At 38.3% G+C, this 11,818-nt stretch overlaps 1 protein-coding gene across 1 annotated transcript in view; it reads right to left on the bottom strand.

Annotated features, from left to right (window-relative positions):
- The window catches only part of PLXDC2 (plexin domain containing 2), a 487,631-nt gene extending 487,275 nt beyond the window's left edge, over positions 1-356 (bottom strand). The window contains exon 1 of the mRNA XM_017869226.1: positions 1-356. This exon is cut by the window's left edge and continues 398 nt beyond it. The gene's annotated coding sequence lies outside the window, so the exon portion shown is untranslated.
- Between the last annotated feature and the right edge of the window lie 11,462 nt (positions 357-11,818).

Raw genomic sequence — 11,818 nt, 5'->3', positions numbered from 1 at the left:
GCAGCCGGGGCTCGCAAACTGTCGGTTCCACTCGGACAGCGCCACCCCGGTGCCCGCAGACGGTGACTTCCGAGCCCCAGCGATGCGCTCCACTGCGTTCAAAACAGATCTAATTCCACAGCCAGCGCCGCTGCTGCCTGCTCCAGATCCACTAGGGCTGGTCGGCTCTGCAGGAACTTTCCTCTGTCTCGGGATGGCCCCGGCAGGAGGTTTTTAGGTTTGCAGGAAGGAGGTTGATGGCGAAACCCTCCCGACAAGTTTTGCTTCTTTTCTTCGCCCGACGCAGGGCGCGTGTCCTTTCTCGCAGCGGGAGGAATGGGCAGCTCCAAAGAGCTGAGCCCTGGGAACGTTCGGGCTGCAGCAGTCTGAGGTCCGAAGGCAGGAAAAAAAAAAAAAGGAAGAAAGGAAAAGGGTGGGGTGGGAGGGAGTCAGGCTAGAACCTATCGGGAGAGGGTTCCTCCAGGCTCAGGAGGAGGTGGCCCCAAGCCCCCGCGGAGCCCCAGGAGTTTGGTGGCGGAGGAGGCGCTGCCGTCGCCACGCTCCCCAGCGCTCCTGCTCCACACTTTGAGGAGGGAAGGCAGCTCGCAATTTGCCAGATCTGCCGCCGCACCCTCCTCCTCCTCCCTCCGCCCTCCCCTTCGCTCCTCCAGGCTTCTCCCACCTTCCTCCCTGCAACTGGCAGCCCGCACCGACCTGTCCAATGACTGCACTTTCCTCAGGGCTGGCTGAGGAGTCGCCGCCAACAGATTAAGCCGGGGGAGCCTAGCGAAGGGGAGGGAGAGGGCCACTCCAGCCCTGCGCGCCCCGGCAGCCGGCTGCCCCCGAGCGCGGGGAGAGGGGACGAGTCCGGGGAGCTAGCGGGGGAGCGCGGGGCCGTACCTCCGCGCTGCCTTGACGCCATCCCCGCACTCTGCTCGCGCTTCCTGGGCAGCTCCGCCAACTGCTCCCCCCACCCACCTGGCGTCCAGGCCGCCTTCGCGCCCGACTGCGGGGGGCCATCGCGCCCCGCCCCAACCCTGGCGGTGTCTCCCTGGGCACGAAAGGGTTAACCATAGTTCGCTCCCTCCCGGAGGCTGGGTCTGGCAGTGGCTGGGTGTGGAGAAAGCAAAGGAGAGCCTGTTAGGTTACCGACTCCACGAAGCCCCCTCGGACCCCAACCCTGCGCGGGAGGGTGGCGGAGGGTGGCGCGCCGCAGCGTGGTCCCCGCCGCTGCCGCCGTGGCTTTGTAAAGTGTCAGCGGGGGCGAAAGCGAGAGTTTAAAGGAACAGGAGGCCCATTGAATTTCCTACCGGGGCTTTCAGGGGATCTGGCTCCCCGGTTTGTTTTTGTTTTTTCACTTCGGGGATCTGTTTCCGCGTTAACCCTTGCCGGCCCTCTCGTTAGTTATATTATTTTGCATACAGTTAATCATTTTTGAAAGAGAAATACAAGGAAAAGAAGCAAAGCGCTACTGGTTAAAAGTACAGGATCTAAAGCCCGGATAGCCTGGGCTGGAATTTCACCTGCCCTGCAAGGAGCAATTTATCTCCTAGCCTCAGTTATCCATCCATCAAATGGAGAGAATTAGAGTAACGCCCTTAAAAGGTGGTTGCAACGGATTGGATGAGTTAGCTCTATATTTAATAAATGTAGAACATTGCCTACCGCAAAGTACGTGGCTTTAAGTGTTTCCGAAGCAAAAGTGAGAGAAGACTTCAATCACGTAACAAATTTCCATGTGTTCTAAGTTCAAGTTCCTTTCCACTCCAAGTTCTGAAGAGTCTATGGATGCTGTCAATAGATGTCTCAGCTTGCAACAAAACCCACTGGAAGTGGATCCGGATAATCAATCTACCTTTGCAAATGTGATGCTCAAAGGATGGCTCTCTCACAAGAAATGTGTTTCCCTTAATCCAATACTCAATTTGCTCTTTATTTCCAAACAACAGATATACACGAATAAACACAAACATATGTCACGCCTACAAGTCTTTATTATGCCAGGACCCTGGCTCTTCCCTGAGCTTTCCTCCCATAGGTTGATTTCTACTTAGGTAACGATTCTTCTATTTCTGCTTAACCAGGAGTGTTTAAATTCCATGTAATATTACATCTGAATTTGAGTACCTAGATACATACCTGCTTAAAATCAAGTTTGAAAACTGAGTCTTCTCATCAAAACTTGATTGTGCGGTTGACCCTTGAACAACAGGGGTTTGAACTGGGAGGGTCCACTTTGGCATGGATTTTCTTCCTCCTCTGCCACCCCAACACAGCAAGACTAACCCCTCCTCTTCCTCCTCCTCTTCAGTCCACTCAGTATCTCTTCCTCCTCCTCTTCAGCCCACTCAATGTGAAGACAATGAGGATGAAAGTCTGATGATCTACTTCCACTTAATAAACAGTAAGTATATTTTATCTTCCTTATGATTTTCTTACAACAGTGGGGTATTAGTAGTTAAGTTTATGAGAAGTTGAAATTGTACATGAATTTTCTACTGTGTAGGGGGTCCGTTCCCCTGACCCCCATACTGTTCAAGGGTCAACTATAGTTTAATTGATGCTGATTCTTTTTGAGAATCATAAATCCATGTGGAAAGCATCCCAAAATATTCTGCACAACTCCAGCTCCCATCATATCTAAAATAATGGGGAATCCAGCAGAAACCATTTCAAGAAAGCACCTCTTTTTTTAGACTGGGCTATTTCTCCTTCTTTCACAGTAGAAAAATAGGTGTATCCTCCTCTGAGAACAATGAAATCCCCACCTATCCTTGCTATCATTTTCTTTCTTTTTTCCTTTATTATTTTATGTGCGTCTTCGCAGCGTTCATTTTTTCTTGTTACTTGGGGTCATCAATGCTCTGCCCTCCTGAATGAAACTATATATTTTTTGTAAGTAGAAATTTGATGCCAAAATTTGAAAGGGGGCTAAATGGTCATTCAGGGTCAGTCGGGAAAGACTTTTATATGTTTGGTTAAGTCACTGATGCTGCTGAATTGTGCTGGTTTACTCCTATCTCAATTTTATTGTGAAGAGATACACACAGTAAATGCAGAAGTATGGGAGAAGGTACAAGTAAGCAAAACGCAATCATGCTTGATGAGATTTGCTGTTCAGAAATAAAGATGAAAGAGCAACATTGTATAACAATAAACTCAAGCTTTGATCATTTGTCTTAAATGTTGATGAATAATTATTTTTAAAAGTATATTCTGCCTTTACATTGTGGCAAGGAACGAATAAATAAAATGTATGTAGGACAGTATGCTCAGAGTGAAATGGAAAAAGTAGATTACTCTTATCATTCTGGCTAAAGTAGGGTATTTTGTGGCCTAAATTATTTGGGTTTGCCATATACATTTCACCACAGTAGAAGTGTCTCTTTCCATTTTGTAGTAACAAAGTAAGCGTTCGTGGAAGATGTTACATCTTCCATCTGACAGGAGGGAGAGATATAGTAATGGCTGGAGGTCTGTTTGTATTTACTATAGATGTAGGAAAAGAATTAGTGGTTCTTTCACCCACTCCCTTCATTTTAGTTAATCTCTCAAAGAACAAATGAATCAGGAACCACAAATGAATAGCACTTAGATTCTTTGTCCATGACAAAGATCTGGAACTCATATGACACTCTCTCCTTTAAAATAATATATCAGAATCATTCTCAACAACATAGAACTCTGGGCAAAGATTAGCATGTGATCTATTGCTGTGTGGATTTCAAATCTGTTTACAACCCTTATCTCTACCAAGCTTCAGAGAGATTTTTACACATTCCAAGTGCAATACTATCTATAGAAATGAACTTACAATTAATCACCTTGTTTCATCTCTGTCTTTAACAATGTTGTGTTTCCTAGGACCTGTCCAAAATTGGAACTTGGCTAACAGGATGCTGAAGAAAACAGCATACTCCCTTGGAAATGAGATTCTATACATGCTGTAGAATACTTGACATTTATTATAATCTTTTCTTAACTATTCAGGAAATAGTTTTTGTCCATTTTAACAGGATTTGTTAAAACTTTCTACAATTGCTGTCAGATAAAGGGAAATTGCTATTAGTGAATTGCTTTTATTCAGTCCAAATATTATGACCTTTCTTCTAGGTCTCAGCAATTCCTCTCCCTCCTCATTTGGTAGGGCTAATTTTTGACCTCTGGTATGCAATTACAAGACTCGTTTGTTCATCTTGGCTGATCTGCTCTCAGAATAAACTGGAATTCTATTGTACTGTTGATGGGTAATTCCAGCTTTTTGTTCTTTACAGTTTTAAGGAGAAAATTTTATCAATTTGGCATTTGAAATGAATAAACATCTTTTAAAACTTACTTAACAGCTAACATAACTCTTTTTAATTGGAGCGTTTCACATACAAGAATACTTTATGCCTTTTAGCCTCCTATAAATACTGCATGTACTATTTAGATGAAATTAACAATATAGGCACATTCATAATGAAACAATATCCTGCATTAACATGGCATACATGTTTATAGTCTCCTTTCTGAATCTGAATGAACTAAAGTGGTTTTGACCAGTAAATAGCAAAGCATAAAATGTAGAAAAAAAAAAAGTAGAAAAGATGTTAATAAAATGGAACACTATATTCTCAAAAGGGGGTAGGAGCATTATGTTATCTTTATTTTTAAATGGCAACATTGTATTATAGAAACTTAAATCTTATTCCCAAATTGTGCTCAAAGATAGGTTAAATTCCTGCATTTTGCTAATAAAGGAAAATGGGCAAGTGCTCAGCAAGCACTTAGTGAATTGAAAAATGAAATAAACATGTTAAAGAATATGCTGTACAATGCAGAGTGATGGGGCACATGGAAAAGTTCTCAAGTGATTATTGCTTTGGACACAGTTGTCAGCCTTATAGCCTATCCAGATTTTGCTAAACTGATGGAAATATCTAAACTGCAGGAAATTTGACTCTCAAATATCAGCCCCAGGAGAAATTGTGCTTCTGCAGAGCCCCTAGTGGAGGCTGTTACTCCTGGCACAGATCACAGGGCTTCTTGTGTTGGAGGCAGGACTGCTCTGATTCCCATAGGCACCACCACTGCTAGTGTCCGCCAACATGACTTGTACTGAATTTCCTTTCCTCATCTTGCATTCATCCTGTTTTCTTTTGCCCTAGATTTCCAGTCTTTTTATTTCCATCTCTACAAAATTTTTATTGATATATAATTTACATAGCTTAAGATTCACCTTTTTTAAGTGTACACTATTCAGTGGTTTTTAGTATGCCCACAAGGTGGTAAAATCCAGACTACCATCTAATTCCAGAACATGTCATCACTCCAAAAAGAAACCCCATATCCGTTAACAATCACTGCCCATTCCCCTTTCTCCTCAGCTCCTGGCAAACACTAATCTACTTTCTGTCTCTGGGAATTTGTTCCTTCCGGAGAGCTCACATAAATGGAATCATACGGTATATGGCCTTTTGTGTCTGATTTCTTTTGGTTAGCATGTTTTCAAATTCGCCCATGCTGTTGACTATATCTGTATTTTGTTCCTTTTTATTTCCAATAATATTCCATTGAATTATACTATGGAAAAGATGAAGCCCATCAGTTATTGGACATTTGGGTTGTTCCCACTTTTGGATATCACGAATAACGTGACTTTAAAAATCCAAGCACAATTTGTGTGAACATATGAGTAGTTTGGTAACTCTACAATTAACTTTGTGAGAAAATGACAAACTGTTTTCTACAGTGGTTGCACCTTTTTACTTTCCCAGCAATGCATGAGGGTTCCAATGTCTCCTCATCCTTGCAAATACTTGTTAATTTTCAGTTAAAAAAATTACAGTAGAGGGCCGGGCGCGGTGGCTCAAGCCTGTATCCAGCACTTTTGGTCGCGAGGCCCAGAGACGGTTCGCGGGATCACAGGTCAGGAGATCGAGACCATCCTGGCTAACACCGGTGAAACCCCGATCTCTACAAAAAAATACAAAAAAAAACTAGGCCGGGACGCGAAATGGAGGCGCCTGTTAGTCCCAGCTACTGGGGGAGGCGCTGAGGCAGAAAATGGCCGTAAACCCGGGGAGGCGGAGGGCTTTGCCAGTGGAGGCTGAGATCCGGCCACTGCACTCCAGCCGGGCCCGACAGAGCGGAGACTCCGTCTCAAAAAAAAAAAAAAAAAAAAAAAAAAAAAAAAAAAAAAAAAAAAAAAAAAAAAAATTACAGTGCATTCCCAGTTGTTGGAAGTGGTATGACATTCGGTTTTTATTTGGCATTTTTCCCTTTTGATGGAACTATTGAATGGTAAGCATCTTTCTTGTCGCGCGTTATTGAGCATACGTGCTATCTTCTCTGGGAAAAGATTCTCTCTAAAACCCTTTCTCATTTTTAATTGGGATTGGCCTTTTTATTGGTTGAGCTTGCTACAAGAAGTTCTCAACATAGTCTGGATGTTGGGTTCTTAAAATATGTAGGATTTGCAAACATTTTCTGAAAGAAATGAAATAATATGAGTTGTCTTTTCACTTTCTTGATAGTGTTCTTTGATGCACATTTTATTTTGTTTTGATAAAGCACAATGTATATATTTTTCTTTGGTTACTTCTACTATAGGTGTCATGTATAAGAAACCTATGCCTATTCCAAGGTTGATTTATACCTATATTTTTCTCCTAAGAATTCTGTAGTTTCGCTTTCATATTTAGATCTTCCATCCATCTTATATAAATTTTGTATAAAATGTGAGGAAGGGAACAAAAATTATTCTTTTGCATATAGACATACAATTGTCTCAGCCACTTGTTGAAAAGATTGTTACTGCATTGAATGATCCTGACATCACTGTTGAAAATCAGTTGGCTGTAGACATATAGGTTTCTTTCTGTACTCTCAATTCTATCCCATTAATATATCTGTCTATCCTTATACCACACTGCTTTGGTTACTGTAGCTTTTTGGTAAGAGTTGAAACAAGGAAGTGTGAGTCCTCTTGCTATGTTCTTTTTGTCAAGATTGATTTAGCTAGTCTGAATCCTTTGCATTTTCACATAAATTTTAGAATCTGCTTGTCCATTTCTCCAAAAGAGGCTGTTGGAATTTTTATTGGGATTTAATTGAACCTCCAGATTAATTTTGGGACTGTTGCCAACTTGACAATATGAAGTCTTCCAATCCATGAATATGAGATGTTTTTCTATTAATCTTGTTCTTCTTTAATTTTATTTCAATATTGTTATGTAGTTTTGTAGCTTCAATGTACTAGCATTGTACTTGTTTTGTTATATTTATTTCTAAGTATTTTGTTCTTTTTGATGCTGTTATAAATGAAATCATTTTCTTAATTCCACTTGTAGATTTCGAATGGTTCTCGTATTAGTTTGCTGGGCTTCCACAACAAAACACCACTGACTGAGTGGTGTAAACACTCGCATTTCTGGAGGCTAAGAGTCCCAGATCAGGGTGCCAGCAGTTTTGGTTTCTTCCGAGGCCTTACGTCTTGGCTTGTAAATGGTCATGTTCTCACATGATCTTTTCTCTGTGTATACATCTTCCTTTGTGTCCAAATTTTCTTTTATCATAAGGACAGCAGTGAGATTGGATTAGGAACCACCATAATGGTCTCATTTTAACTTGAACACCTCTTTAAATGCTCAATTCCCAATTACAGGCACATTTTCAGGTTCTGGGAGTTAGGTCTTTAACATATGAATTTGGAGGGGGAAGAAATCCAGCATATACCAGCTAATAGATAGGAATACAATTGATTTTTGTTTATTAATTTTGCAACCTTGCCAAATGCATTTATTATGTCTAATAGTTTTTTACAGGTATAAGAATTCCTTAGGGATTTTTTTTTAGGCATAAGATCTGCAAATATCATTTTTTCTTTTTTTGTCTTCATTTCCCATATAGATAGATGCCTTTTGTTATATTTTCTTGCCAAATTACCCTGATTAGAACCTCTGGTACAATGTTAAATGGAAGTGTTGACAGTAGTTGTCTTGTTCTTGATCCTACAGGGAAAGTTTAACTCTTTCACCATTAAACATGCCATTAACTGTGGAATTTTCACTGATGCCCTGTATCAGGTTGAGCGAGATTCCTTCCATTTCTAGTTTATGAGTATATTTATCATGAGTGGGTGTTGGATTCTGCCAATTTCTTTTTCTGCATCAACTAATAAGATTGTGCATTTGTTTCTTTTATTCTATTGGTATGGCGTATTACATGGATCGATTTTAATGTGTTGAACCAACTTTATAACTCAAGAGAAATTCTACTTGGTCATGGATATGGTCCTTTTTCTCAGATACTAAATTCAGCTTTCTAGCATTTTAACAAAATTCTGCATCCATATATATAAGGGGCATTAGTTTTTATTTGTCTTTTCTTGGGAAGTTTTTGCGTGGTTTTGGTATCAGGGTAATACTACCCTCATAGAATGAGTTAGGAAGTGTTCCTTCCTCTTTACTTTTTGGAAACAATTGGAAAATATGTGTTAATTTATCTTTAATCTTTTAGTAGAATTCACCAGTGAAGCCATCTGGGTATGATTTTTTTGTGTGTGTGGAAACTTTTTTCATTATTAATTTACTATTTCTCTTTTTTATCAGTCTAGTCAGATTTTCTATTACTGTTTGAGCCTGTTTTGATATTTTGTCAGGAATTTTCCATTTGTTATCTAATTTATTAGTATACAATTGTTTATCATATTCCCATATAATAGTTTTTATTTCTGAACGGTTGGTAGTAATGTCCACTTTTTCATTTCTGATAACTTGGGTATTCTTTTTTCTTGCTAAACTGAAGTAAAGCTTTGTCAATTTTGTTAATCAAAAACTAACAGTTTTGTTAACATTCTTGATTGTTTTTCTATTCTCATTCTCTATTTCTTTTATTTCCACATTAATCTCTCTTGTTTACCTCCTATTTATTTTAGGTTAGCTTACATTTTTTTCTAGTTTCTTAAGGTGGAAAGTTAGGTCATTGATTTTAGATCTATTCTTTTTAAATGTAGGCATTTGTAGCTATAATTTTCTTTCAGAATACTGTTTTTGCTGCATCCCAAGTTTTGGTATATTGTGTTTTCATTTCATTAATCTCAAAATGTTTTCTAATTTCCCTTCTGATGTCTTCTTTTACCCATCAGTCATTTAGGAATGTGTTGTTTAATATCTACATATTAATGAATATCACAAATTTTCTCTATTATTGATTTCTAACTTTAGTTCCTTTTGGTCTGAGAACATATTTTGTATGATGTCAAACCTTTTACATTTATTGAGACTTGTTGTATTGACTAATACATAGTCTATTTTGGAGAACATTCAGTGAGCACTTGAGAATAATATATTCTGCTGTTTCACAGACATTCCCCAGAAGTCCACAAATATAGAGAACGTTCTGCAGAGGTCTCTGGTCTAGATGGTTTATAGGTTTGTTCAAGTCTTTAGTAGTAGGTTTAATTTTGTGTTTACTTGTTCTAACTGCTATTTAATGTCTTCAACTATTATTTTTTGTCTTTTTATCTTTTCAATTATTTCAGTTTTTATGTCTTTTATGCTCCATTGTTAACTGCATATATGTTTATAATTGTTATATCTTCTCAGCAGGTAGACTCATAATTATAAAAAGTTCTGTTGATCGCTGGTAACAATTTTTGTTTTAAAATCTTTTATTGTCAAATATCAGTATGGACTCTCCAGCTTTCTTGGTTACTCTTTAGATGGTGTATGTTTTCCTATTCTTTTAATTTTTTGTGGGTGTCATTGAATGGAAATTTTGTCTCTTAGAGTTAGCATACAGATAAACTTTGTTTTAAAAAAATCTATTATGCAATATCTTTTAATTGGAAAATTTAATCCATTTAAATGTAATAGAATTACTGATAAGGTAAGGTTCATATTTGCAATTTTCTTATCATTTTCTTTTTTGTTGTTTTTTGATGGTGTCTCACTCTATCACCCAGGCTGGAGTGCAGTGGCACCATTTTGGCTCACTGCAACTTCCATCTTCCATGTTCAAGCGATTCTCCTGCCTCTGCCTCCTGAGTAACGGTGATTACAGATGTACGCCACCACACCCAGATGATTTTTGTATTTTTAGTAGAGGCAGGGTTTCACCATGTTGGCCAGGCTGGTCTTGAACTCTTGACCTCAGGTGATCCACCTGCCTCAGCCTCCCAAAGTGCTGGGATTACAGGTGTGAGCCATCACGCCCGGCCAGTTTTCTGTATGTATTTTTCCCCCTTATTTCTGACTTATTTAGTGTTTAATAGATATATCTTCTAGAGTACCATTTTAATTCTTGTGTTATTTCTTTTCTTTTATATTTTATTGTCCTAGTAGTTGACCTGTGAATTATAATTAATATCTTAATTTATAATGATCTAATTTTAATACAAAATTAATTAATTTTAATAGCATACAAAAATTTTGCTCCTATATAGCTTTGTTATCCCCCGCATGCTGTTTTGGCATAAATTACATGTTTATACATTGTGCACCCATCAACGCATATTTATAATATTCCTTTATGCAGTTGTCTTTTAAAGTCAGGAGAAAAAATTACAAAAAAAAAACAAACCTTATACTGTCTTTTATGTTTACGTATGTTGTTGTTTTTACTGGTGCTTTTTAGAAAAAAAAAAAAAGAAAATTCATGTGAATCAGAGTTACTATCTAGTATTCTTTCATTTTAGCCTGAGAACTCCTTTTAGTATTTCTTGTCAGGCAGGTTTTCCAGCAATGAACTCCTTTGGTTTTTGTTTATCTGGGAATGTTTTATCTTCACCTTTATTTTTGAAAAATAGTTTTGCCTGCTATAGAATTCTTGGTTGACGAAGTTTTGTTTTGTCATGTCTTCTAGCACTTTGAATATATCATTTCAATGCCTTCTGGTCTCCAATATTTCTGATGAGAAATTCAATATCAGTCTTACTGAGAATTCTGTTTATGTGATGAATCATTTCTCTCAGTACTTTCAAGATTCTTTCTTTTCCTTCAACAGCTTATTATGATATATCTAGGTGTGGATTTCTTTGATTTTTTTCCTAGTTGGAGTTTGTTGAGTTTCTTGGATGTGTAACTTAATCCTTTTCATCAAATATAATAAAGTTTTCCAACCACTTCCTCAGATATTTTTCTGTCTCTTCTCTTTGTCCTCTCATTCTGGAATTCTGTTTTGCATCCATCAGTGCACTCGATGTTGTCCCACCATTCTCTGATATCTGTTCATTTTTCCTTTTTTCTTCTTTTTGTCTCTCAGACAAAATAATCTCAGTTGACTGTATTGAAGTTTACTGATTCTTTCTTCTGGACTGTTTAGATATTCTGGTGAATCCCTCTAGTAAATTTTTCATTTCAGTTATTATATTTTTCAACCCAGAATTCCTTTTGGTTCATTTTATAATGTCATTTATGAGCACGAATTCTCATGCTTAAAAAAAGCTTATTTACACATGGTTTATTGCAGGTTTTTGAACATATTTGAACTAGTTTGTTTAAATTTTTGTCTAGTGAAACCAACATATGAGCTTCTTCAGAGATAGTCTCTGAATTTTCCCTGTGCATAGGCCAAATATTCTTACTTTTGTGCATGTCTCATAATTTTTTGTTGGAAACTGGACATTTTAAATCATACCATGTGACAACTTTATAAATCAGATTCTCTTCCCTCACCAGGGTTTGTTGTTATTGCTGCTTGATATAGCCATTGTTTATCTAGTAAATTTTCTGAACTAATTTCATAAAGTCTGTATTCTTTGTTAAAAGTGGCCTCTTAAGTCTCTATTTGGTTAGCCAAGGGGTCAGCTAATGGTTAGACAGAAGTTTCCACACACACACACACAAAAGGATTG

The sequence above is a fragment of the Rhinopithecus bieti genome, unplaced genomic scaffold (assembly GCF_001698545.2).
Source record: "Rhinopithecus bieti isolate Rb0 unplaced genomic scaffold, ASM169854v2 scaffold_3043, whole genome shotgun sequence".
Classification (NCBI taxonomy): Eukaryota; Metazoa; Chordata; class Mammalia; order Primates; family Cercopithecidae; genus Rhinopithecus; species Rhinopithecus bieti.
The sequence above is the reverse complement of the archived record's forward strand: the minus strand, read 5'-3'. Positions and strand labels throughout refer to the sequence as shown.